The 27,873-nt window shown below is 40.8% G+C and overlaps 1 protein-coding gene and 1 long non-coding RNA gene across 2 annotated transcripts in view; both read left to right on the top strand.

Annotated features, from left to right (window-relative positions):
• Positions 1-27,873, top strand: part of LOC114002263 (cytochrome P450 7B1) — a 223,530-nt gene that overhangs the window by 10,059 nt on the left and 185,598 nt on the right. The window lies entirely within an intron of this gene.
• On the top strand, positions 16,768-19,507 carry LOC114002281. Its single transcript, XR_003545818.2, has 2 exons — positions 16,768-16,840; positions 19,171-19,507. It is a non-coding gene; the product is annotated as an uncharacterized LOC114002281 (long non-coding RNA).

The raw sequence follows: 27,873 nt of genomic DNA, 5'->3' as shown, positions 1-27,873 counted from the left end.
CTTAGGCACCATTTACTGTGTCACTCCACCAGTTACCTGAATGTGTTTATTGATATGTTTGCTACAACAAATGTAGTGAAGCAGTCTATATATCTCAGACGTGTGACAGATGTTGGGTTTTTATTGTCATTATTGCATCTATCCTAACTAACTGAGGACTTCTGCCCTACCCACTGCTAAGACACTTGAACACCACCTCAAAACCAAGCTCTTCAGAAACAGTTAAACAGTGTTTCTGTCTTTCAGTAGTTTCATTTCCCAGAAGCAGGGTGGAAGGTGCAGAAGAGGCCTTACCATGCTGCTACCTATTTAACCTAGGGCTTCCTGGTGAAGGGGAAAACATCTGTGATTTAGCCATGATGAGTGACATATGTTTGGGGGTGGTGCCCTTGGATTCCCTTAGCACAGAGGTGCAGTGCCTGGTCTGCCTTCCTCATGTCCTAACAAAGCTGTGGCCCTCTGTGCCATCTGCTCCTTGGGTCTAACTATTGGGGAAAATGGCCACAATCAGCACAGAAATGGTCATATGTTGATGGACATTCCAAAAGGAGTATTAAAGAGTCAAAAATAAATCAGCTTTTCCACCAGTTCGTCCTACAGAAATAAAAACAGTGGGGTGTTTCATACAGCCCTGGCTTTAACAGTGAGCTCAAGAACTACAAATGAGTTTGATCTGGCCATTTTTCGCTTATTTCCTGACAGCAAACTGGTGAATGTTCAGACACAGTATCTTCTCCTGCCCAAGCAGGCTCTACAGTTCATGTCTCCTGTGATTAAGAGATTTGCTTTTGACTCAGGAAGAAATTTCTCCTGGCTTCAGACTCCTGAAACCCTACCTAAATACATTTTTTTTCTCTGCCAACCTGTAAAGTAGAAAGGATAGCATTTTCCCAGCTCATGAGACAGCTGTGAGGATGCACAGCCTACAGGGTCCTCACATCCCAGAATGGTGGAGTCATATAGACACACATGAAGGGCCCAGGTGCTGTGGGGCCATACTTGCCAGAGTCCTCAGATAACACACTTGCAAAATCTTCCCGGTGCTTGCAATTTTCTCTTCCTAGTTCAGGGCCCAGCCGTCCTGCGAGGCCTAATCAGCTGACCAGGGGGTGGAGCCGAGGTCGCTTCCAGGGGATATAAACTGCTCCAGGGAGGGTGGTGACCTGGAGCAGGCAAACAGAGGTATGGCATTTTGTGTGGTGGGTTGCGTAGGCAGGGCGGGCGGGAAGGGCACAGCCACCCTTCCAGCTCTCTCTGGTGGGTTGTGAGGTAGGTGTGTGGCTGTGGGTATTTTTTTTATTTTTTTTTTTCCCCTGCAACTCAACTCGACCCAGCAATGGTTTCCAAATGAGCAAAAGCCATTGCTGCTGCTCTCAGGGGGACTGTGCTAACCCAGGCAGAGCCCCCAGGAAGGACGCAGCTGTCCAGGTCAGCGGCTGCACAGAGTGACTGAGCCTGGCGTTAGTTCTGGGGGACAGTGTGAGAGACGCCTGTGTGTGATGTGAGCAGGTGAATGATTTGCTGCGCTTAGTGGCAGAGCTCAAGGAAGAAGTGGAGAGGCTAAGAAGTATTAGAGAGAGTGAAAGGGAAATAAGCTGGTGGATTTGTACCCTTTCGACCTCAAAAGAAGTCCAGCAGGAGATGGCGAAGCCCTGCCCCTCCTGCCATCAGGTAGATGGAGCAAACCAAGCAGATGGGGGGGAATAGAAACAGGTCCCCAATCGAATAGGTAAAGGAATCCCCTCCTGACCCCCATCACCTCCCATGGTTCCCGTAAAGAACAGGTATGAGGCCCTGGACCCAGAGAGTCAGGTAGAGGGCAGTCAAGAAGAGGATCTGTCTGGAGGGTCTCCTGGTTGCACCCCATCTACAGACAGATTGCAACCACAGCTATAAAGAAAAGCAGTTGTTGTAGGTGACTCCCTTCTGAGGGGAACTGAAGGCCCTATATGCCAACCGGACCCATTCCACAGGGAAGTCTGCTGCCTTCCTGGGGCCTGGGTGAGGGATATTATTAGGAGACTCCCTGAGCTAATCCGGCCCTCTGATTATTATCACACTGGTGGTGGTCCAGGCTGGCAGTGATGACATTAATGACAGAGGTGCCAGGGTAATTAAAAAGGACTTGAAGGTGGTGGGTCGATTAGTTAATGGGACAGGAGTACAGGTGGTGTTCACCTCAGTTCCTGCAGTAGCAGGGATGAATGAGGAGACAAGTAGGAAAACTCATCAATAGGTGGCTAAAGGATTGATGCTGCCAGCAGAATTTTGCTTTTTCAACCATGGAGCAAATTCTATGGTACCAAGCCTGCTAGAGTCAGACAGGCTTCATTTATCTAGCAAGGGCAAAAGGACTCTAGCCCATAAGTTATTGGGGCTGATCAAGAGGGCTTTAAACTAGGTTTGAAGGGGGAAGGGGTTGAAACCAGGCTCTCCAGAGACGAGCCTAAGGGTGGAAAACCTAAGTTAAGACTGAAATCAGCAGCCCAGCTGAAGTGCATTTACACCAATACATGCAGCATGGGTAACAAACAAGAGGAGCTGGAAACCATCATGCAGCAGGAAAGCTGTGATGTAGTCGCTATCACAGAAACGTGGTGGGATAACTCACGACTGGAGTGCTACCATAGATGGCTACAAGCTCTTAAGAAGGGATAGGCATGGTAGGAGAGGTGGCTCTGTATGTTAGAGAGTCTCTTGACTGCAGAACTTGAAGTCAGTAATGATAAGGCTGAATGCCTGAGGATCAGAATCAAGGGAAAGGCCAACAAGGCTGATATCCTGGTGGCAGTCTGCTACAGACCACCCAACCAGATTGATGAAAGTGATGAATTATTCTACAAGCAGCTGGTGGATGTCTCAAAATCGCCAGCCCTTGTTCTTGTGGGCGACTTTAACCTGCCACGTGTCTGCTGGAAACTCAACACAGCGGAGAAGAGGCAGTCTAGGAGATTCCTAGAGTGTATAGAGGATAATTTCCTGCTCCAGCTGGTAAATGAGCCTACCAGGGGTGGGGCCCTACCAGACCTCCTGTTCACAGACAGAGGGGGTCTGGTGGGAGGTGTGGTGGTTGGAGGCCATCTGGGGCACAGTGACTATGAAATAATAGAGTTTTCCATACTCAGGGATGCAAGGAGGGCCATCAGTAAAACTTCTACCCTGGACTTCTGAGGGCAGATTTCAGCCTACTCAGAAGACTAGTTCAGAGTGTACCCTGAGAAACAACCCTTGAAAACAAAGGGGTCCAGGAGGGATGGACATGCTTCAAGAACCAAGTCTTGAATGCACAGGAGGAGGCTGTCACAGTGTATCAAAAGGCAAGCCGGAGAGGAAGACGATCCGTCTGGCTGAACAGAGAGATTTTAAAGAAAATTAGGGTGAAAGAGAGAGCTTACTGACTATGGAAACAAGAGCTGGCTACTCATGAAGAGTTTAGGAATATAGTTAGGTCATGTAGAAAGAAAATTAGAGAGACAAAGGCACAATTTGAACTCAGTCTTGCAACTTCTGTTAGGGATAACAAGAAGTGCTTCTACAAATACATCAACAGCAAAAGGAGGGGCAAGGTAAACCTCCACTCTTTGTTGGACGTGGGGGGGAACATAGTCACAAAAGATGAGGAAAAGGATGAGGTACTTAACACCTTCTTTGCCTCAATTTTCAACAGTAAGACAGGTTGTCCTCAGGACAACTGGCTTCTGGAACTGGTAGACAGAGGCAGGAAGCCAAATAGCCCCCCTATAATCCATGAGGGAACAGTTAGTGACCTGCTGAGCCACTTGGATCCTCACAAGTCTATGGGACCAGATGGTACTGGAAGGCTGCTCAAGGGTCTCCCTAGGCCTTCTCTTCTCCAGGTGAACAAGTCTCTCAACCTGTCTTCATAGGAAGGGTGTTCCAGCCCTCTGATCATCTTCATGACCCTCCTCTGGACTTGCTCCAACAGATCCAAGTACTTCTTATGTTGGGGTCCCCAGAGTTGGACACCATACTCCAACTGGGGTCTCATGAGATCAGAGCAGAGGGGGTTAATCATCTCACTCGATGTGCTAGTCATGTGTATTGGGTTTGCATTACAAGGTTCTGGGAGCAGTGGGGGCTATAGGAGTGGCTTCTCTGAGAAGCTTCTAGAAGCTTGCCCCCTGTCCAACAGGGCCAATGGCAGCCAGCTCCAAGACAGATCCACCGCTGGCCAAGGCTGAGCCAATGAGCAATGGTGATAACACCTCTGTGATAACATATTTAATAAGGAAAATGTTATTGCACGGAAGTAATGGTGGCCAGAGAAGAAAGGAGTGAGAATATGTGAGAGAAACAACTATGCAGACACCAAGGTCAGCGAAGGAGGAGGAGGAGGTGCTCCAGGAGTCAGACAACACTGCAGCCCATGGTGAAGACCATGGTAAGGCAGTTGTGCCACTGCAGCCCATGGAGGTCCGCAGCCAGGCAGAGATCCGCCTGCAGCTTGCGAAGGACCCCATGCCTGAGCAGGTGGATGCCTGAAAGAAGGCTGTGATCCCGTGGGAAGCCCATGCTGGAGCAGACTCCTGGCAGGGACCTGCAGACCCATGGAGAGAGGAGCCCATGATAGAGCAGGTTTCCTGGTAGGACTTGTGACCCTTTGGGAGACCCGTGCTGGAACAGGCTGTTCTTGAAGGACTGCATCCCACGGAAAGAACCCGTGCTGTAGGACCCCCATCCTCTGTCTCTGTGCGCCGCAGGGGGGGAAGAGGTAGAACCTGGAAAGGACAGAGGGGTAGCAGGAAGGTGTTTTAAGGCTTGTTTTACTTCTTATTATTCCGCTTTTATTTTGATTCGTAAGTGGAATCAAATATAAATTTATTTTAATTCACAAGTGGAAATGTCACTGTACTTTTGCCTGTGACAGTATTGGGGAGTGATCTCTCCCTGCCTTTAACTCATGAGCCTTTCATTGTATTTTCTCTCCTCTGTCCAACTGAGGAGAGGAGTGATAGAGCCAACTTTGGTGGGTGCCTAGCATCCAGCCAGGGTTAAACCACCACATGTTTCTTTTCATGCAACCCAGGAATGTCAAGGAGAAATAGTTGCAGTTTGTTTCTTCCCCAGGGTAAGTGATGGTGGGAGGCTCATTGCTAAGCCTGGTGCCCACCCAGCAGAAGCACCTCTGCCTCTGGAGCTGCAGTGGTGTCAGCTGCACCCTCGAGCATCACCATATCACCGCTGCTCACAGGCCAAACTCAAAAGAGCTAAGCCAAGCCGTGGTTTTCAGTCATCAGAAAATAGCGGAAGGCTTGCTGAAGAAACATGCAGGGATTAGTAATTTAACAAACAGGAGGTAAGGGTCAGCCTCCAAACATGAGCCTTTGCCTCTGAGGTCACTGCATTTAGAGTGTGTATGTGTCTGCATTCGCATAAAACGCTGAAGTTCTTGAGTGTTGTAATGTCTGTTTTCCAGAGCCCGAGGGGAATACCTAAACTGATTTTAACTGTACAGAGAATTCTTTTGTGAGAATTCCTTTGCAAGAATTCTTTTGTAATGCCTCCTCAGACCTGTTACTTGTCTTTTCCCCTTTTTGTTTTCCATCAAATTTTAGACTATAGCACATCTAATAACTAAAAACTATAATTCCAGGTACATGTACTACTGCTGAACAAATATATTTTAACAATATGCCTGCCTGCCATTTATATCTGCTTCTCATAAATGATCTTGCTTTTGCCATGGTAAGAGTGCCCACCATAAGAGTTAATTTATGAAAATTCTGAATAATATTCACTTTTAATTCTCTTCCCCCCCCAGTCATTCACTTGATTCTAAGACTGTCATTCACCAAAGAAATAGTAAAACAGCACTTGATTTAGGAGAGCAATCACAATTCATGTTTCAAATCCTGAATATTCGCAATATACTGAGAGAAATTATTACAGAATTATTCATCAAATTGCTTTGAATAACAAATAAATGTTGTGGAATTACGGTCCGACTGCAGACGTTTCACAAAGAGGCATATATGGTAAAAATATTTAAATAAACTCTTCAGTGCTAATTAAGGTTTAGACTGCTATGCTCTTGGATCCTCTGAGCAGCAAGTTGCTTTGTAACTTATCCCATTGATTTCAGTGGTATGATTGATTCTGGTACGATTTGCAATATAAAGATTTTGCCATGGAAATGCCAAACAACAGAAAAGAAATATAATTTGACTGTTTGACCCAGTATCTTCGTTTCTGGCCATAGGCTAGAAGGATCTGAAAAGATGTATTTATTCTCATGAGCCCTAAAGCAAGTTTCTTTGCTTATGTCTTGAGTCTGTTTATAAACTTACAGCAAGTGTTAAGGAGCTGGAGTTTAACTGCTTAATATTGCATTCTTCTCTGCACTTGGCCAGCCTTAGAAGTCTGTGGAAACCGTGTCCGTGGGTCAGCTGGGATGCCCGACGTGCATCTGTGTATGTAACGGACATGCTGCCTCTGATAACAGCAGGGTTATGTCTGCTGGCTACAGGGATTTGTGCAGCCTGAAATAAGCAGGCAGAGACAGAATAGAGGCACCAGAAGGCTAATTCCAGATACTGGCTGACAGTTATTTTCTCTCAATTCTTACTTAAATCACTTTGGTTAAAAACTATCAAAACTATTTATTCGTATTTTGCTTAGCAAGGAGTTGTTTTCATCAAAACTGGAGCCAAAATTCGGTGGGTCACATTTGTTTTGTTAGAAGCCCACATGAGGACACTGCTGCAATAAATCTGCCTGCTTTTGAGACAGATCAGGATTGAAGTGAAATAAAAGTATAGCTAGTTGCAAAATCAGAACTTTTTAACAGACTTCTTCAAAAGGTTCAGGTATTTACATTTAGTCTGCAGCACAATGAAAAACAGTGGTCTTGCAGGTTCCAGCAGCAAGATCTGCTCCTCCCTCTTAAATTTTCCCTGAATGACAAATACATGTTGTCAAGAAGAAAAACAAAAAAAAAGAAACTCTTCAAGAATTCAGAGGAGTGAGGTTTGCATTGACCGTTAATGTTCTCTGTTGCAGATGCAAACATAATTAATGTAATCTAACACATCTTGAAGTAAACTAATGTGCATACAGATATAAACAACAATTCCAGTCTTTTAAAGAGTGCAAATCTGATGCTTATTAGAACAGTTCATAATCACTCCTATTTCAAGTTCTGCATGAGAATGTGCTGTAATGAGGAATTTAAAATTTTCTAATTAGACATGATTTTATAAAACAGACATAATTAAAATGGTGAGGATTACGCAAAGAAGGATGAGAAAACATTGTAAAACAGACAGAAAGGAAGAAAAAGAGTATAAATAAGGAAAAAATAAGGACAAAGCATCACTGATGCATCAAATTTATCCTTCATAATTTGAAGTGTACTGCAGTTTTTGATTTCACAGCGCAAAAAAACTACCATCGAACATTTTTTATAAGGTTATGCTAGCATAGGTATATTCATACTGACAATTTTATTTGATTAAAGGATGCTTACTAAGCTTTGGAGTTTATTTTCATAAGTTTTAGCACTTCAGAACAGGAAATTGCAGTCTATAGACCTTCTCTGTTATAACTGATCAAAACACATAGATAATAGTTCTTAGCTGTAGAGCCATTGCAGAGCTATTTTCCCTGATTTGTATTCAGTGAGAGATTGGACCAAATAAAAATATTTTCTATATATTTTGAAGAAGGAGGGTGATGTTCTTCTGCTGAAAGACAGGAAGGGGAAGAAGCTGACTCTACAGTGAGCATTTCTTCCTCTTCCACCATGCCGTGTGGGTGCCAGGTGGGATGCTGAAGGCTTGTTTATTCCCCAGCAATGCACAAAAAAACACTCCACAGAACAATTTGTTTGAGGATGAAGGTGACGGAAGATGACTAACCTTTGTTAGCGGGATACGTTGGACCCCAAGGGAAGAGGGATCCAATTTCCTTCTTTTTAATGCATTTAGGAAGATGAGTTCATTTTGCCTTTGTGGTTTTAACAGAGACATTTTAAAAGGCTTGGGAATGAAGCTTTAGCTGGGAGACAAATTTTGGTTTGTGTTGTCACAGAACCAGCTGATTTTCCCCAATGGTTTAAGCAGTTTCCAGATTGTAACAGGGTATGCCACATATTAGCTAGATACTGAACAAGAGCCTCTCCAAAGAGTCGCTGCATTTCCAAATGCTCCACACAGGGGGAGAAATTCAAGGAAGTACATATGTTGCTTCTAGTTTCCACAATATTTTGGGTGTGACTGACTAGATTCATATGTTCCCGTATTTCACCAGCAGATAAGTATTGGACTCAGAAACAATTCACCCTATCAATATGAAAGTGATGTGCTAAGCCAAGAACGCTATTACTTAAGTTCTTGCCAACTACCCTTGATCAATAGATGAAGGTATAGACACATATATCTATTTCTGATCAACCAGTTCTAGCTGCAAAGCTGGGAAATTGTTTATCAGTTAGGAGCTAATCTGCATATATTAAAAGAGCAACGTTCCTCTTTACTGATAAATAAATATCCATCAATGTTGCAAGTGATAATGTTTATTTTGTGAGGATTTATTGTCTTGACTAAATCTATGACTGATAGCTAAGAGAAAGCATGTCGAAACTCATCCAAAAGTGAACTTGTTGAGTAAAAGGATCTTAGTTTTGATGCATTTGTTCAGCAAAAAATTACTAATATAATGCTAATATAATTACTGATATCATAACAGATGCCTTTCTTCTTCCTCTTGCAAATAAAGATAAAAAAGCTTGCTTTGAAAGAGGTCTGAAATTTTACTAAAAATTAAAATAATAGCTAACGATAACCTTCTGAAAGAAATTAAAAAGGTATGGGGAAAAGATTCCTTGTTCATACTGTAGCAGATAAAAAATAAAGACAGTTGACATTAGTTTTACTCATGACAAGGATATAGAATTTCATGAAGCAAACTCACTAGCAGCATCATGCCCCATCTGCAAGCTAGTATTGACTTTACATTGTCTTTTTTCTCTCCATTTGTATGTTGAAATGATGTCTCTGGCTACTGGCACTTTATCTTCAGCTTCAACAGGAATGCAATTCCTATATGGATCTGGTACGGATACTGGTTAAAGTGTAAGCAATGGCAAGGGCCACAGGTTTCCAATGTGCAGCATTATCCAAAGGATTACTTCAATTTCAGTGGTCAGATCTTTTGGATTATCTAGTTCTGTGTGTGACTGCACCAAACTTCATCACAGAGTGCAGAAGTACCATCAGTTTCTGATCCATCTTCATCATATTAGGGATGCTCTCTAAGGTCGTCTCTCTTCTTCAGAGAAGGAAAATAAAGTTTTGGGAAAAAAAATGTCTTAAGTTTGTCAGGCTCTGCTTGTCTACTTGGCTCTGCAAATGCCGCAGCGGAGAAGATGGCCATGTTCACACCATTGTCCTGTTAGAGCTGGGTTTGTGTCTTTACACTTCATTTGAGATCAATCACACATGAATGCTGGTGAACAGTGAGGCCTGCTCACTCCTCAGTGTCAGAGGTAGGATTAGTTTAAACCAAAGAGGCTCCATACAGACAACAAAGAATGACTTTTAGCAAATAATCAATGCTGAAATTTTTCTGACAGCTTGGTAATGGGGAAGCTTTTACTTCAAAGACACAGCTTTCCCAGTGCATTACGTACATTTATGATATGTGCTTTTAATTAAATTGAGATAAGGACATTGTTCCTTTACATAAAATTTCATGACCTTCAGGTTTGTCAAAAGTGCTGGAATTTATGGACGTTGAAATTTTCTGAGGTACTGTGGTAAGGTGATACCTGCCCTGTCCCAGCAGATTTTAATATGAAGTAACTGGAGGTGTGAAGAAGTGGTCCAGCAATGCTGCATTTCTGTCGTAAGAGGTGGATTTTTGTATTTGATTTCTTCATTGAAAAAGTCTTTCTGCCTCAAAGTGCAGAATGGACATGCGTATCATGTGTACCTACTTCTTGCTGAGGTGTATCTACAATGGACTTTTAGCTATGCAGTCCACAGTTTCAGTGGCTTGCTATTACAAAATGCCTTGGTCTGAAACCAAGTTCTGGAGACCACCCTGAGAGCCATAGTTAGCTGCTCTCCAACTTCCAAAGCAAACGTTAGTGTTTTTAGTCCCTAGAACTCAGAGATGCCTCACTCAAACAGGGGCCGTCCAACTTATCTTCTACGTAGAGGTGTGAAGGGCTGATAATGACAAAATTGTTTCTTTATAGAAAGATGCATAATATTTCTATATGCAGTTGATAATAGAAACTACCTCTGACTGCTCAGGGATTTTTGACTGATGGACTAAGGCAGGAAACTACCTAAAATAGGAAATGGGAAGTAGAAAAGACAAAGATGCAGTTCTTATAATTTTATGGTTTATTATATTATGTAGTGTGTGTTTATGTGGTAGGAAAAACTCAAAAGTATTATCCTTCATTGTTCTGCAATACTTTATTTGAGAATTTCAAGGCCAGTAAGACCTAAATAAAGTCAAAGATCCAAACAGCTCATTCTTGGCTTGCACTGTAACATTGCAGTAGCATGTGCTTTTGATGGTTGTATTTTGTTAAACAAAAACATGAGTGAATTCTTGTTTCTTCTCATCTAAATGCAAAAGATTAATGAATTAAGCTTTGTTCAAGACGAACAAGAATTTCAAAATTATTTTTCTCCTTAGTGAACATTTGATCTGGTCCTGTCAAGATGCATTTTTAAGGTGTCCCTTCCTGATCTTTCCCAGTAGATAGTTAAAACTGGAGTCTGCTTTAAGAGATTTTCACACTGTAGATGGGCTATTGGATGCTTTAGAAGGTAAGACGTGATTATTGAATATCAGTGGAGAATGTGTCAGCTCCACATGGAGAAGAAGAGGGAAATAAATAGAACAAATCCTCTGATGGAAATAATTCTTAAGTAGAGAGACAGGCAAGAATTATATAAGAAAGAAAAATGTTTAGTCTTGGATATTGAAAGTCATAATTTCACACTGTAGCCAAAAAAGGACTCTGTTTTTTAGCAGAACTGAGAAGCTGGCTTTTACCACTGCTGTAGTCCCCAGTTACAGAGGTGTGAAATGTTTACTTAGAAAGTGCAATTTTTCACAAACGACCATGTAAAAACATTCATACCCATGGGAAAACCCCATTTCATACATGCATGAATGTATCTAAACATCATGAGTTCTATCCACTGGGTCTGTTGCAGGAAGACATTTCCTGGACTGACCTCGTCCTCTGAGCCTCACTGGGGACTTTGTCCCCATAGGTGAATTCTGCTGTTGTTCCCTGTTGCTTCTGCTCCCATCAGGGACTGCACCAAAACTGAGTGATAGGAGCTCCTGAACTTGTGTATCATTGCCCCATGGTGTGGCCCTTCTTCCCAGTGCCTTCTACCTTGGGGCCATGATGACTTTCTCCAGCCCTACTTCAAAGACGTTTTAACTGCAGGCAAAAACATTATAAAAGGCAAAGACTGGTTCGAGTTTTCCATAAAACCACTTGCCCTACTCATCAGTTTTCACAAGACCTCTGAGAGCAGTGACAACCCAACTGGCCTTGGATTATCCATTCAGAGCAATATTTTGTCTGATAATTGAGTTAAACTAGTTATTTCTATAGCCAGAAAGCATGAACAGGATGATAAGGGAAGACTGATTTATGATCACTTGGTATCTGAAAGGTGTAGCATTCCATTTCACAAATAGTATTCGTCTAGATTGGAAAACATCATAAACACTTTGGAAAGCCTTCATCCCAGACCCATACACCACATGTATTTTTTTAACATTTTAATTTAGCTATCTGTTTTGGATTACATAAATAAAAAAAATGAATTCTGTATTTTCTTTCTAAAATAAATCAATTCTGCTACATTGGAATTACCGATTAGATTGAGCATTAGGGAATGTATAAAACTGCATCTTTAACAGACACAACAACATTTCTCAATGAGAATCAAGCAGTTTGCAGTGACCTTCATGTTGATCAGTGGGGGGTCAGTACTGGCATTAAATCATTTTGATTCACAGATGAGATCAACATATTCATATTTGTTTGCCAAATGTGTATTTTAATTTAAGCTTCCTCTGATTGATGCATGTAATTTATGCTGCTTAGAACTAAGGCATCATATTTTTCTTTTTTCCTAACTAACCGGGGGAGACTTTCTTGGAAACAGATAAAGGAAAGAGTCCAGTAATTTGTAGCAATGTGACTACAGCCACACATGTTCTAGAATTAATGTTCTTCATTAGGGTGAGGAGTATCAGCTGTATATATACATCAGGATTTTAATTAACTTGGTCCCCACAACAGGGCACATGATTCAAACTGTTTTTCCTTTTTTTCTTATTAGATGAAAAAAAAAAACCAAACCAACATGATATAAAGTTAAAACAAGAAAAAAACTCAAAAAGCAAACCAAACAACCCCATGCACATACAACAATAAGAAACAAAATCTAAGAGTTGCAGTCAAGGTCAAGAATATTTCTATAAGTCAGAATTAATCATCAGGGGTAACTTGGCACTGATGACTCACAGAGCAGTGGTCTGACTGAGAGGTTAGCAGTTCTATCACCCACCCTGCTTAGCCCAGTCTGACACAAGGGTAGTAACTCATTCATGGGATAGTTTAAATTCTATTTCATTTACAAGTGACTTGTAATTGGCTGCAAAAAACAGTAACTGCTAAAAAAAAAAAAAAAGATTTGGACTTTGAGATACATTTTAGGAGAAAAAAAAAAGCTAATCTTCTATAGAAAAAGTTTTCTAAGTCCTGTTAATCTTACCCATCAGCTACTTTCTCCACAGCTCCAAAATTGCCATAGATATTTTATCATGTAAATAATTGCCATTGAAAAAGCCCTTTTTAAAGTAATGTGGGCAAGAGTGGGGCAGTGCATTTTATGCAGTCTCAAGCATGACATGTATCAGACCCCAGATGGTTTTGTATGTTCGGTCAGTCCCACATGGAGCTGGGTATTGGGTTAGGTAAAACTAGTGCTAACTTAATGTAGCTCAATGGCTGAGAATACAGAGAGGGTCTCACACGAGTGAATCCAGCACTGTCCTGCACTGTGACAGGTGGGTTTCCCTTTAAGTGAGCCCTGAAATCACTGTCCAGGGGAAAATGCACCTTACACTGTGAATGACTGGTTCACATTTCCCCTGTTCTCTGTGTAACCAAAGTGATGACCAGACTTGCAGCCATGTTGACTCAGAGTTTTGTGTTTCACTGAGCGTGAACTATATCTATGAAAAAAACGTGATGAGTGAGCCTCCATGGACTTAGCATGTCCATGAGTTTGAGTACATAACTGGAGTCTGGATGCTTGTATGAACTGTAGCTGAACAGATAAGCAGGGACTCATGGAATTTAGATACACAATTTTCAAGATGGGTCAAACAGCTGTAGAAAAGCTATTCTTCTACCAAAAATAAATGCAGCTGACAGCTTTTGGAGACCTTTCATTGCTTTTCAAATCCCCATTCTCCCATAGTTCATTTTGCTATGTAAATGAGGTTATGAAATATGGGGGAGCAAATTCATACTTTGATTTTTCTTTTAACCTATGCCTCCACTTGAGGAGAAGTAGCAATTCCAAATGAAAGAAAAAATTAGGCAGAAGTTTAAAATGTCTTTGAATTCTGAAGTTTGGCTATTCGTGTGCATTGCCTAGAATAGCATTACTGTCATTTGATAAAGAATGAAAAAATACTGACTTAAGCAAAGTTCAACAAAATTTCAGAAAATTCCCTCCATCAGATTTTATTTGTCCAGGCTAGTATGTTTTTTTGAGGGGGTGATGGGGTGGTGTCTTCCATTTGTGAAATAAGGCATATAGCCTATGCCTGACATTGCTTCTTTAAGGCAAGCGTATGCGTTACAATTTCATCAAATGTTTAATTGACTGAGGTAGAAGAGCTGAGAGTTTGGATGAAGGTGTATCACTTACAAGAAAACATTTCTGAATATTCAGTCTGCATTTCCTTCTGATTTGACAAAGCCACAAGAATGGGAGTGATTTGCTTTTGGAGCTGTAGGAATGTGAAGATATAGAAGTCTGTGCAACTGAAGAAATCTGGGCTTTACAGACTTTTCGTTGCTCTATATTCTACTGCTTTCTTAATCTTAACATCTGACCAACATCCAACAGCACATGAGTAAGCATGCCAGATGTGTTCTGTCTGTTCTTTCCATCTTTCCCCCAAAAGGGTGAAGCTATATTTTTTTTTTTTTAGAAGTAACAAGAATGGTGACATAATATGTATCATGCATCCTATCTCTGTATCTCCTTACAGTATCTAGGAATCATAGAATTGTTTGGGTTGGAAGGGACTTTAATGATCATTTAGTTCCAATGCCCCTGCTGTGGACGGGGACACCTTGCAGGTTGCTCAAGGCCCCATCCAACCTGGCCTTGAACATTTCCAGGGATGGGGCACTCACAACCTCTCTGGGCAACCTGTTCCAGTGCCTCACCATCCTTGCAGTAAAGAATTTCTTCCTAACATCTAATCTAAACCAACCCTTGTTCAGTTTTAAGCCATTACCCCTTTTGTAGTTCTAAGCATGTTTGCACATGCAGGTATTCAAGAGAGAGAAAAAGATAAACTCACGTACAGTTCCATACAGACCTTCCCAGAGTGCACGTCCTGTCTTGCTGGTTAGAGGAGGCGAAGTCAGTGGGAAGTTCCTTGCTCTCTGAATGCAAGTGAGCATTTGATGCTCACTGACCTTGGATATTCTTCATTCTCTGCAAAGATGATCTTTATCTTTTCTATAGAAATTGCTATTGTGCTAGAAGATTGTTTGTGCCAGGGACTAACATGGAATTAGCTTAATTTATGCAATTTGTATAATATTATTGGTTGGGAGTCAAGGCAAAGTAAGCTGAACTGGCGCATCTTTTACAATTCTTAAAAGACTCCTTGTTTGAACAGAGATGTCTGCACTGGTGTGACAGTGATCCTCACCTTTAACAAGGATTGCATCACAACAGTGAGACACAGTTTATTTAATTAAAGAAATTCAAAAGACATGGACAAAATCTGCATGCAGTTAAATCTTTTGGAGTTAGCTTTAGCATAACTTTTACCTTTGACACAAATTCAAATAAGTCTGACTTCTGATTACATACTTCCTACCCCATCTATTTTAGACATCCAAGATGTAATTCTGAGCAACTAATATCCTAAATTCTTTGCAATTAATATCCTAAATTCTTTATACAATTAACAGAAGGGCTATATTTCTGAAAAGAGGTAGATTTGATACTAAGGTTAGGACAGATTTCCATAGCTCTGAAATAGTGGAAAATAGATACACTGTAGAGAAATGTGAAGGATCCTAACATGCTGACAAAATATCCTAGGGATCTTGGCACAGTCTTAAAGAGCATAATCCTGGTAAAAGAACACTAGTCCTTGTTTGCTATTTACCAATAAGTCTTCTTTGTTTGTTTCAAGTATCTTAAACTGTCCTGTTAATCAGAGTAATAGAAAAGATGCCTTTTATTAGTCTGGAGCCACTGGAGCCAGCTGATACTTTAAATCTTTGCATTTCTGATAAGATAAATTGCATGTTTAAAGGATGACAAATTACACAGAGTTATATTTCACTATGTCACAGTGATTTAGAAAATCACTTCACATTATAAACATTTTTTATTTAAGAATTATTAGAACACACATTTTTGGTTGATAATAATCAACAAAAGCTATTTATTTTGGATTTAACACAAACATGTTTGAGGCTTCTCTGAGAACACAACACTGTCTCATTTTATTCTAGGGGAATAATGTTATTGTTTAATGGTAAGAAGAAATCTTACTGAGTGGTTATATCTGTTGTATAATGAAAACAGTAAACCTACACTTGATCTAGAGATGCATGCCTGGATCAAAATGCCTAGCAGTCAAAATCCAGGTCGCACAGCTCCTTTGTTTATGAAAATCACAGGTCATCAAAAACCTGCCTATTATTAAAGCCATTTATCAGCTGATTATTTCCATACCATTATTTCTTTCACTATTCTAAGTCACCAATAATTTAGAAATATTGACAAATGTTTCTTAAAAAAACAAGCTCACGCTGTCTCTGCAGGTTGATCAGATGAGCTCTCTCTTGTACATCGGAAAGCTGACTACTTTCCAACAACTTGATTTCACAAATGGAAAAACAGCATCTGTTTTCCTGCAGCTCCACATATGGCTCTCACTGTTGCTGCACGGAGCTAAAGCAGGTAGCCCCCGCGAGCACAGCCCTCCAGAGCCCTGCAGCCCCCCGGGAGCAGCCACCACCGTTCAACTGCGAGGGACACTGGTTCCCCAGGCAGTTGGAAGTCTGTACTTCATCAGCATATGCAAAGCATCCCTCCCAACATCAACTTGTAGGGAAAAATGCTCAAATGTGTATTTAGGACTCCTGCGCTTGTCTATTTGATGTGGCAATTTCAGTGTATCTACTACAAGGCATGATTGCTCAAGGACTTTAGCAAATGTCTAGCCGTCGTCAATGGACCATGAGAGGACCTGAAATAATTTGCAGGCAGAGTTGTCTGTGCATGTAAAGAAGGGAAACAGAGCATCTAAGCTAGAATTAAGATAAAATGCATGTACTTTTTCTCCACGGCACATGATTATTTTTGGCTCTGTAATGTATGCTATCCAGCAGCTCTTGCTGGTCTATTCACAGGAGTTTGAAGCTCAAGTCAAATAAAAATATCAAGGCTTTTTTTTTCCCCTTTTTTTTCCTTTTCATAGGTTTTGGTAAGCACATGTGCTTGTGAAGGTCAAGGGACTGGCAGCATCAGAAATTGAATTTCTGAATACATCCACAGTCCAGGTATATTTCAGACAGATGCTCTCATTCCCAGACTGCCCTGCCAATGACCTTAACCCCGATTTGGAAGGACAACCCAATCTACTATAAAGAGGAAAGGTGATTTAGTCTCCAGCCATGCTGACAGTGTCTTGGACCTCTCTGAACACAGTTTGTCATTTGTGCTGAAACATCAAATCATTTGGTAATGTGAACTATCTCCCACTAGCGATTAAACTGAGACTAATTACTAGTCTTTCCCTCTAAAATCTGACTCTGAATAATCCCAATGATAAAATTTTCGCTCTGTATTTTCATCTTCATAACGAAATGTAATACATAACTATCTATTTAACCATATATTGGTACTATTGTTTGCAACTACTTAAGGCCAGACTCAAGAAAAGAAAAGATAATTTTCTATGGTCATTGCTGGAGACTGCATTATAGCAGATTATAATTTAACAGAAAGCTGATCTGCTCAAAACTATCATTCCTTCCTTCAAAGCATTTATCCTCATCTTCAAAGCCACCAACTGATCCCCAAAAGCAAATCTAACACTGATAAATAACTCTACGCTCTCTGGTGATGTGGTATCTCAGCTCATGGCACAATAAAATCACCATGGTCCAGGAGAAATGCTGCCACATGGCTGCAGCAAGGCACCTTTAGAAGAGAATAGCACAAGCTTGGAAGTTGGCTGCAATCCACCTTTGGGGCAGGAGGAAATAAATATAAGCCCATGACTGTAGTTCCCACAGAAGAGGAACAGCCAGGAGCACCTCAGGAATGACCTCAGACAGATAGGGACAGCAGGTGGGTCTGAAGAAGGTGAAGGCAATCAAGTAAGAGATTAAGAAAGAATGAACACAAAGAGAAAGAGGGGAAAAAAAACAGAAGACAGAAGAAATAAAGAGAGAAAAACAGAGGAATTAAAGCCAGTGAGAGGATAGATATGTGGCAAAGATAGTGTCAAATGTGCTCATCAGCTCAAGGAAAACAAAGCTCAACATGATTTTACTTGATGCAGGGAAAAGAAACATCCCATTACTGAAATCTGTGACAGGCTACAGCATTATTCTACTCTCCTGTGTCAGGAAAGAGCTAGTATTGTTTAACCAGCCAGGGCAGACATCAGACTGTGAGGGACAGTGAGAAAGAGAAATGCCAGCTTGGCTGCTGTTTTGCAGGGTGGTAAAACTCTTACTTTTCACTAAAGTGGAGAGCTGAGATAAACAAGGTCTTACCATGGTTCCTGGCAAAAAGCCATCCGTATTGCTTTGCTTGACCTCTTGTAGCTTTAATCTTGCCCTAACTTACTTAAATGTGTGTTGTGAAAAAAATGCTCTCTGCATGCTCTGCAGAACTGGGGCAGGTGAAAAGTTCACTGTTCCCTGAGCCCAAAGGGAGAGACAAGTTTTGTGGGTCGCAGTCTCCCATATCTAGGATTTGGCAGAATTTTCCTATCACTTTGTAGATATCCGTCTATCTCATTTGGAAAAATAACAGGACCTACACTGAAACTGAAAGGCGAGGAGGGAAGCAGAGTCCCAATGTGCTGTGTCTGCCACAGACAGGCACCGTGGCAAGCAAGCTGTGGGTGTCTGCTTTGCATGGCTGCTGAATATCTTCTGATATACTGAAATACTGATACATACACGGAAAATTATGTTGGAGCCATTAAGTAGTTACTTTCAGCACTTGGAGAGTCAATGCACTGTATGGTAAGTACAGAAATCCAGTGCTTTCCAGCAAATTTTCAGAATAACATGAATGATCATTGTACAGCTGCACTCTTAAGTGCCAAAGTTTCTGTTTGTTTGATAACCTCAGTTGTGAATGTATTAGTAAAGATACATTTTTATTTGCATTGTGATAGACGTGGCAAATGGAGAGTATTCTTTCCGTCAGGGTACTTTATCCACAGATAAAGCTCTTTGAAAAGAAGATATCCAAGTCCAGTTAAATATAACAACTTCTTATAGGAAAAACACTGACATATCAACGATGTAAAAACAGGCACTGTGACATTTTTAAAAGTCTGATCTCCTTTTCAACACTGAGGTCTGTGTTTTTATGTTGAACCAGGCTTCCAGGTAGCGCTCCATTTCACTCAGTAAAATGCCATGGATATGTTCAAAAAGAGCAAAATTTCTCCCTTAGAGAGCAGTAAATTTTCCAAGTGTTTGCAGTTTGTTCTTTGCAGATGGATGAAAAAAAGGAGGGAATCCACCTCAGAAATTATTAGAATACTGTCATAGTATCATTCATCTTGGCAAAAGGTGACTGAGCAGATGATGAAGATCCACTTAACTTGGACTCAATCAAAGGTTTTGCTATTTTCATTTCACAGGCCAGATGTAGCTCATCACCAGTTGGAGCTGATTTCAGAAGAGGTGTTAGAGTTTGCTAGTCCAAGAGACGATCTGATCCAGGCATCAAAGGGAGCCACGAGAGAAGTGTGTACTCTCCCCCCTGCTTGCAATTGTCTGCGGCACCGCCTGCTCACTTCTGACAGCCCCATGCCACCCTCCCAGAGCAAGGGCTCCCACGTTCCCTTCTTCAGCCCTTCCCTCCCCAGCCCAATCTACCATGCTGCTGGCAGCCAGCTAAAGAGTGCAGACTTGGTGCCTGCACAAAAGTGAGGAGGAATTACTAATAAACACAAGCCTGTGCACTGGGAAAATTAAGAGCCAGCTTCGTGCTGTGTGTTCACTTGACTCATCCACACCTATGCACTGAGCAAGGAGGTAGCTATCTCCTCGCACTTCTCCTTTGTGGCTTTTAAACTTTTTCACTCTTTTGTGGGGAACACATTCTAAATTATGTGTGCAGCATCTGTTGCCTGGTTTTTCTGACCCGTGCCAGAAGCTTTTCTAGTCTAAAACGACTGAAATGGTTTATTGGTGAGGCCCACAGTATTCAAGATACAAAAGGTTGATCAATACCCCAGCAGGATGCAAAAAGAGTGTGAAAATTTTTCTTACCCCTTCTTACGTCCTTAAAAAAAATGTATGCCTGAAATATTTACACCGATCCTCCCCAATTTCTGTCACTGGTTCTAATCAGAGTTCAGTATATCTCTTGGAAAAAAAAACCCTTGCAAGCAGTGATAAATAGATAATGTCAATTACCGTGGTATTCATGCAGTAGAGCTTTGTTTTGTTAGACTGTGATTCAGCCTCATACAAAGGGTCCACCTGACACATCGTGAACTTCAGAACCTAACTGGAATTTCTCTGGGGTTTACATTTTTCTTGATGCTACACAGGGTGACTTTTCTCTCTCTTACAGGTTTTCTGGGAGTGGGTCATGGGATTCTCTGACACATTTATAAAACATTTATAAAAAGCATTAGCAACTTAAAGCTTTCTGTCTGCTGGTATTTCTTCTCTTTCCAGTTTCTGGTCAGATGATCTTAAAGACACTCTAACCAGCAGAGCAGGAAAACTTCATTAGGATGTTGCAGTCAAACTAGTAAAATAGTTGTTTGGGCTTACCAGCATATTTCCAGCACAGATCTATGTTGAAGTCAAAAAAGGTAGTCCAGTTACAGACTTTACAAGGTCAAATTTTTTCCTGGTCAGACTTTATGTTGGTTGCTTACAATGTTCTGTTCCAATAAAGACTATTCAAATCCACGGACTCCAAGTGTGTGAATGGATGAACCAATCAAAAATTCCCGTTGTAACAATGCATTATAGGATATTAGAATAGCAAATATATATATCAGTGTTAGAAAAGATCAGCTGTCAGTTTTGTTCTTCTCCTTTCACATTTCTTCATTTTCTTCCTTATCATCATGCCAACGACAGCAGCTAACAAAACATTTAAAAAATGGAAAAAAACCCCCACCATTGCCCCAGCAATCACCATTTGGAACATTTTCATAAATGTTCTTTTCAAGACATGCCCTACTCAATGAAATAGATGCCTGAAATCATGCATACTTCAACGTATTTCCTTTTCACAATCCTTCTGGACGTGTATTTATATGCCAACTCGTCTTCATAAATTTCATACTGGCCTTATAATAGCACAAATTAATGATGCCACTAGAAAAGAACTCAGCTGCTTTCAAAGGAGCAATAATCATGTCAGAGGTGCAGTTGGCATGAAGATGATTGAGTTGCACCTCTTCTCTGAGATATTTTCAGGGATGAATCATCCCTTACATAACATATAGCAACGGACAAATTTTCCATGTTATTCTGATACCTCATGCCATCACATTTAATTGTGTAACAGTCAGTCACTATCGCATAAATTTGCTTCCTCAATGATTTGTTGTAAGACCGTGGTAGATGTGTTTTCGGTAAGCTGATTTGAGATTTCAGGAGACACGTGTCTGACACTGCACTGATTGCAGGAACTGCAGGATAGTGATACACCTTTCTGAAGACAAACTCTCTTTCTGACTTTTGATGTGAGCTAATTGAAACTCCTCTCTTCAACATTAACTCCTTCATTGTGAACAATTAAATGGGAAAATTATAGACAATAAAAAATCGCTTTATTGTAAATAAAAGGTCTTTATTACACACTTTGCCTTTTTCATATGCTCATAGATCAAAAATTTGCTTTACTGCTTGTGACATTTTCCAGGCTATGCCTTGCATCTCTTTTTAAGGGAAGTTTAGAACAATTATTCATCTAATATTGTAAGCTAAGTACGCTCACCAAAAGCCACATGCTCTTCCTGTACCACAGGACAGCTACAGCGTTGCTGATGTGACACAGGCTCTTATCAGACTTTCAAGTTGGTCTTCTAGAGTATTCTTTAGCTTACTGAATATTTTAATAAGCCAGAGTTCATTTTTGCACAATGAATACTTTTACTGAAATTTTTCTTTGTGGACGCTGGTGAAGAATGAAAGTACACAGTAGAAATTTAAAACCAATAGTTTAATACCTGGCAAGGTCAGGAATATTGGCCTTCCTCAGAGAAATGTTTTTAGTAGAAAACTGTAGATCTGGCACAGTGCATCAGGCTGCTGTTTCACACAGTGCTTCACTGAGTATGGAATATCCATAAACCACCCTCTCTTCAGGGCTGATAATGTCTCACATCAGCTTAGTGTGTGACACCCCAGTATGCCAGCGAGTGGTGAAGTGGGTTTATATCTGCATTGACTTTAACCTTACCGAGGGTGATTCATCCTGTTTAACTTTAGTACTGTAACCGAAGTGACTAAGTTAGCAATCTATGTGCCCTACAACTTAGGTTGATTGGGTTTTGTACTGGTGCATTAAAATTCACAGCCTTGAACTACATCTCTCTTTCCTTCTACTGAGCCTAGCTTACCTCAGTGAGGTGCCAAATATTACATGGGATAAATTATATTAAAATCTAATGATACTCTGAAAGAAAGTTAAGGCCTGTAACTATTAGAGGAGAATGTCTGTTAACAATAGAAATACCTGATCCTGGTTCCTCTGCTGAGGACAGTTGATTAGAATTTTACTAACACTGATATTTCAAAATCTTCAACAGATACTGAGTTCTTTTTACAAGAGGTGTGGGGGATGCACACATGCATTATCTCACATATTCCACCCTATGGACACCTCCATGAAAGATCACAGGTGTCATCTAGTGCTAGTAGACGTTTATTCTGGGTGAGTGATTTTAACATAAGTCTTTACTGAATGAGTTCTGCACAAAGTTCAAGAGAGGGCTTATCTAAGCCACGGCAATGCTGAAGAAGGGAAAATCTACAAAAAATATTTACACAAGATCTCAGCAAAACTAAGTTGTTCAATGTACATGGCACCATATGTCAAATCTTTTATATATCTCTCTGGATAAGCAGAGAGAATCAAAGGTGAAAGCTGGTTACAAAAGAAATCTGACAGCAACTCATGTTCTGGGAAGTTACATAAATAAACCAAAAAGCAAGCCAGTAAACAGCTTCTTCACTTTTGTTTCCAGAGTTATAGACAATTGCCTTGGCTGGTCATATTTCTTTGGTGGTTTGCCCATAAAAACAATCCAAGAACAATTACTGTAAGTTGTTGGACAATGTCTTTCTAAAAACTATTACTTGAGCGAACAATCACACTTCTACAAATGAGCAAAATTATTTTATGTTCTCTGTTTAAATAATCTGGCATTCATTTCCCTGCTTTTCCTTCTTTCTGAGTGTCCTTCTATGGCAATCTGCTCCCATCTGATGGAAAGCTCATGTATTTCTGTAGCTCTGTGAATAAAACTAAACTTTTTTTTTTTTTTTAACAGTAAATTAGAACAAGGTTCTGTATTTTCACTGTAATGCTTTTGGCTCTGTAGTGAGGTAGTGAGACTCAATAACTTTCTCTGTAAAGAGGTGCCATTTCTTTCTAAAAAGAAAACTGGATGAAAGATGGTCAAGAAATGCACTAAAAGCCAGGAAATCCATAACATTTTGAAGTTAGGAAGTTTTCTGCATGCAGTAACATCCACTAAGGTGGCATTCCAACCTCTTCACATGGCCTGCAACACATCAAGTATTCCTATCCCCAGTTTGTGGAAATCTGCACAAACTGGTAAGTTGGCACACAGATCTGATACAAGGGTCCCAGTGTTTATAATAGTTTTGAACATTCCAAACTGAGTTTAGGACCTTAAACCAAAATGGAATCCTTTGGCAATACACAGCTACACTTAGGCAAAAGTGTATAAAAAATTGTTATTCAAGAATTTGAAAGAATTGCATCTTTTTCTCTTTCCAAAGGAAATTTGCATTGAATCTATAATATGAACCTAAATCAAATGAACTGGTTTTATTCCCATGGAGAAATAAAAGTTTCTATGAAGATTTGTCACATAGTAGATATTTTTCCCACTGTGCTGGCTTGACCTTGGCTGGACGTCAGGTGCCCACCAAGCTGCTCTATCATTCTGCTGCTCAGCTGGATGGAGGAGGGGAGAAAATAAGATGGAAGGCTTGTGGGTCAAGATAAGGACAAGGAGATCACTGAGTAATTACCATCCTGGGCAAAACAGACTTGACTTGGAGAAAATTAATTTAATTTATTGCCATTCAAATCAGTGTAGGGTAATGAGAAATAAAAACTAAATCTTCAAACACCTTCTCCCCACCCCTCCCTTTTTCCCAGACTTAACTTCACTCCTGATTTCTCTACCTCCTCCCCCTCAGCGGCACAGGGGCACTGGGAATGGGGCTATGGTCAGTTCATCACATGTTGTCTCTGCTGCTCCCTCCTCCTCACTCCCTGCTCCTTCTCCAGTGTGGCATTGCTCCTATGGGAGACAATTGTCCCCAACCTTCTCCAACGTGAGTCCTTCCCACAGATTCTTCACAGACTGCTTCAGTGTGGGCTCATCTCTCCATGGGTCCACAGGTCCTGCCAGGAGTCTGCTCCAGCATGGGCTGCCCACAGGGTCACAGCCTCCTTCTGGCACATCCACTTGGTCCATCATGGGGTCCTCCATGGGCTGCAAGGGGACAGCCTGCCTCACCATGGTCTTCCTCACAGGCTGCAGTGGAATCTCAGCTCCAGCATCTAGAGCACCTCCTCCCTCTCCTTCTTCACAGACCTGGGGGTCTGCAGAGTTGTTTCTTTCACATATTCTCACTCCTCTCTCCAGCTGCTCCAACCCCTGGTTTTCTCTTTCCCCTTCTTAAACACATTATCCCAGAGGCATTACCACCGTTGCTGATTGGCTCGGCCTGGGCCAGCAGCAGGCCCATCTTGGAGCTGGCTGTCATTGGATCCACTGGCCACAAGGGAAGCTCCTAGCACCTCCTCACAGAAGCCACACCAGTTGCCCCCCCACTACCAAAACCTTGCCATGCAAACCCAATACACCCTCAAATTTCAAAATAAAATTGCTGTTATTAAAGACTTATAGAAGTCATAGAGTATTCAGTTGTTTGGGTTTTTTTAATTGATGGGTAGAACTCAGCATCGAGTTTTTCGAATTACATTTTTGTCAGATATGTGACTAACAGCTGGGTAGTTAGCTGCTTTTAATCATATTGTTCTCACAACTTGTGTCAGCATTGCCTAGAGCTACAGAAAGCTGCTCAGTATTGTAGAAATTGAGAATCTAGTAAACAAAAATCAGTGTAAAATGTGAACAAAACTACACCAATACGGATTTAGACAAAAGGATGTGGGAAAGGGTAAACTCTCACTCTCTTCTACCTAGTCTGCAAATAAGAGGGGGAAATGGATGCAACATGGGCATCTCTGATGGGCAGAAGGGCATGTGGTTTATGGCAGCAAAGGTGAATGGAGGTGGGGGGGATGTGGTAGCAGGGAAGCCAGATCCCAGCTGCTGTGTAACCATGGGCAACTACATGGACTCACAGGGAATTTCAAAGGTGCCAGCACAACTGTCTTTGGGGTCTGCCAAACAGCCAGATGCTGGTGCAGAGTGAATATTTTAGACCATTTGCCATACTGTTTTCAGAATTCTACCTGATCGTCTTCCCATCTCTTTTGGAAAACCCAGTGGTATGTTAATTACCAACTTCATAAAAGAAAAAAAATATCCACAGTAAGCTTAATGAGTTTACAGAACTTTTGCTTAAATGCAAGACTAAAAAAAGGATGCTATTACAATCAGTGTGTTAAAATTCATGGACAATGTGTAACATTCATGGCATCTTTGATTAAAAATGAAATTCCTTTTTTCTGTAACACCCAGGGATTTTCATTAAATCAAAATGATGATCTTAACTGCAGCTACTAAAAGCAGTAGCTGGCGGTGAAACTGGTAGAGCTATATGGCCTGTGACAGGTTCTTTCCCTACTTCTCACCTCTAGTGAGGCAACACATATCTTCTCTATCTTCCTTCCTCCTGAAAACCCTCTCACCACTGGCAAAATATGAGAGTCCTGTAATAATGCGTGGTTAAGTCGTTCCGATGAGAAGGGTAAGCTGAAGGTATAGATTTGCAATCGGTAGATGCCTGTCTGTTGATTAGATATAACTGTGTTTTTATTTCCATCTCTCCTCCAGAGGATATAAAAGCAGTCACCTGTCAACCCAATCCAGCAATGAAATTCAGCGGCCTATTGTCCCAATCACTGCTTTCAATCACTCTAAACGGTCTCCGGAGACAATCATTATTATAGGACATGTTCCTAAGAGTAGATAAATGGAGCTCAACCTGCCAGCCTGCATAGGGAAAGATGGACAGTCTTGGCCAAAAATATGAAAGGGCCTGGAGCTTTATTGACATTTACATCAAAAATAGTTAGCAATGAAAGCAGCTGTTGTGGAGAGCTTTCACCACAACGTGTTTGGAATATGCTGTGAATTGAAATACAGACCTCCTGACAAGCAATTTACCTTCTGTCATTCTCCATGTGCTTGCAGCATTACTGGGTACTTGCTGTGATAGCCCACTTAAAGCTGCACATGTGTACAGTTTGGATGAAAGATTAACTGCAATTTGAGGCAGGAAGTAACGAATTGTGGAGTGTCATTCATAATGGCCGACATTGTCATCTGCAGGGTGACACCACAGCAAGAAGGTGCCTCTGTTGTGATGAGCTTATAGATTCAGATGTCATTCATCCTAATGAAGATCTGCCTACAGTTCTAATAAGCAGAGTGTGAGACAGCTCAGGATTATAAGCATTAATCTGCCTTGTTTGTTGACATTAACATGATGACTAAAATGCCATTATGCAAGAGATTCTTTCAAAAGCTATTAAAAAGGGGCAATCTTAATAGGAGTATTACAGCCCAGAACAAAATATGTGCCAGGAGTTAATTTCCATGTTTACTCTTGTCATTTTCTACACTGTATTTTTCCTCCTCTAAGTAACTTAGGCTGCACAAAAGTTTTTGGTATTTCATGAGCATAATACCACTCACTGTAGCTGAAATACAACCCACATGCTGGTTTCCCCTAATGCAAAAGGTAAATCCATTAACCCATGGTGCTGATAGCAGATAATGTTAAATACAAATAACAATGCAATAAATATTTAGCTGATATTTTGTGGAAATAACAAACCCAGATCATGCCAAGCACACTTGAAAGGAAGACTTGTGATAATATTTAATTTAAATAATTGACCTAGTCTATAAGTAGATTGGATTTTCTTTTCAGCCACAGAAATAAGCCATTTTCAAACCAATGTGGTGCTCTTGACTATGGGGGTCAATGGAGAACTGCCAAGGCTGATTTTTCCAAAGACATCAAGACTCTTACAAGTCATTATCAACTGGAATTGAAATAAATCTGTGTGTAAATCTCTATTTAAAGAGGGCTAGAAGGAGGATATTAAGGATTTTGATCTTTATCCCTGCAGAAGCGGATGACATACATAAAAATGGATGTGTGCCTGTCTTTGCAACTAAGCTTAAAAGAAAACTGTATTCACTAGCAAAATCCAGACAGCAATCTAGTATATGCAGATATGGAATAAAATATTTTCTTTCTAGATGCATCTAAGAGACCCAGGGGTCAGGTTTTAGAAGACAGTGATGCAGATGGGGGATCTCTTTGAGCTTATAGATGCTTCTGCATTTTTTTTTTCACACCTAGTTTTTAAAAGCAACTTGAAAATTCTTAATTTTTAGTTTATGTAAGACACATTTCACCAGAACATGGATATTTTTGCTGTCTGGATGTGGAGCAAACTACACTCCTCAGTAGGAGATTTGGATTGGGGATAGGTTAGTTAAAGATCTTCTAAAAAGGTTAATCAAAATCTAGTGGCTGCTGTTACCTTTGTAATGTGTCAGTGGAGAAAAAGGTGAAAGATTTATCTTGACGTATGTTTGTCTATATATCAATGGATGCAGGTGAAGCAATTTAAAAACAAGAAGGACCTGGGAGACATGCTGAGGGCCAAGGAAAATATGGACTGCATATTCTTAATCCTTTATATCTTTGTGAAATGGACAACACTATATAGTCCTATCTACCAGAGTTCAGCAAGAAAGGAGTGGGAAGTAAATCCATTTTATGTGCGGAACCACTGTAGGCTGCTTCTAATGAGAGCTGGGACGTGGGAGCCTTATTGCAATTCTGTGAGTTAGTGACTAAAAACTACATGGAACAGCAAAGCTAGGCATGGATTCTCATTT

This window comes from Pipra filicauda, unplaced genomic scaffold, assembly GCF_003945595.2.
Source record: "Pipra filicauda isolate LSUMZ 115617 unplaced genomic scaffold, ASM394559v2 scaffold138_size1969278_pilon, whole genome shotgun sequence".
Taxonomy (NCBI): domain Eukaryota; kingdom Metazoa; phylum Chordata; class Aves; order Passeriformes; family Pipridae; genus Pipra; species Pipra filicauda.
Note: the sequence above shows the minus strand (reverse complement) of the source record. Positions and strands in the feature narration are given on the sequence as shown.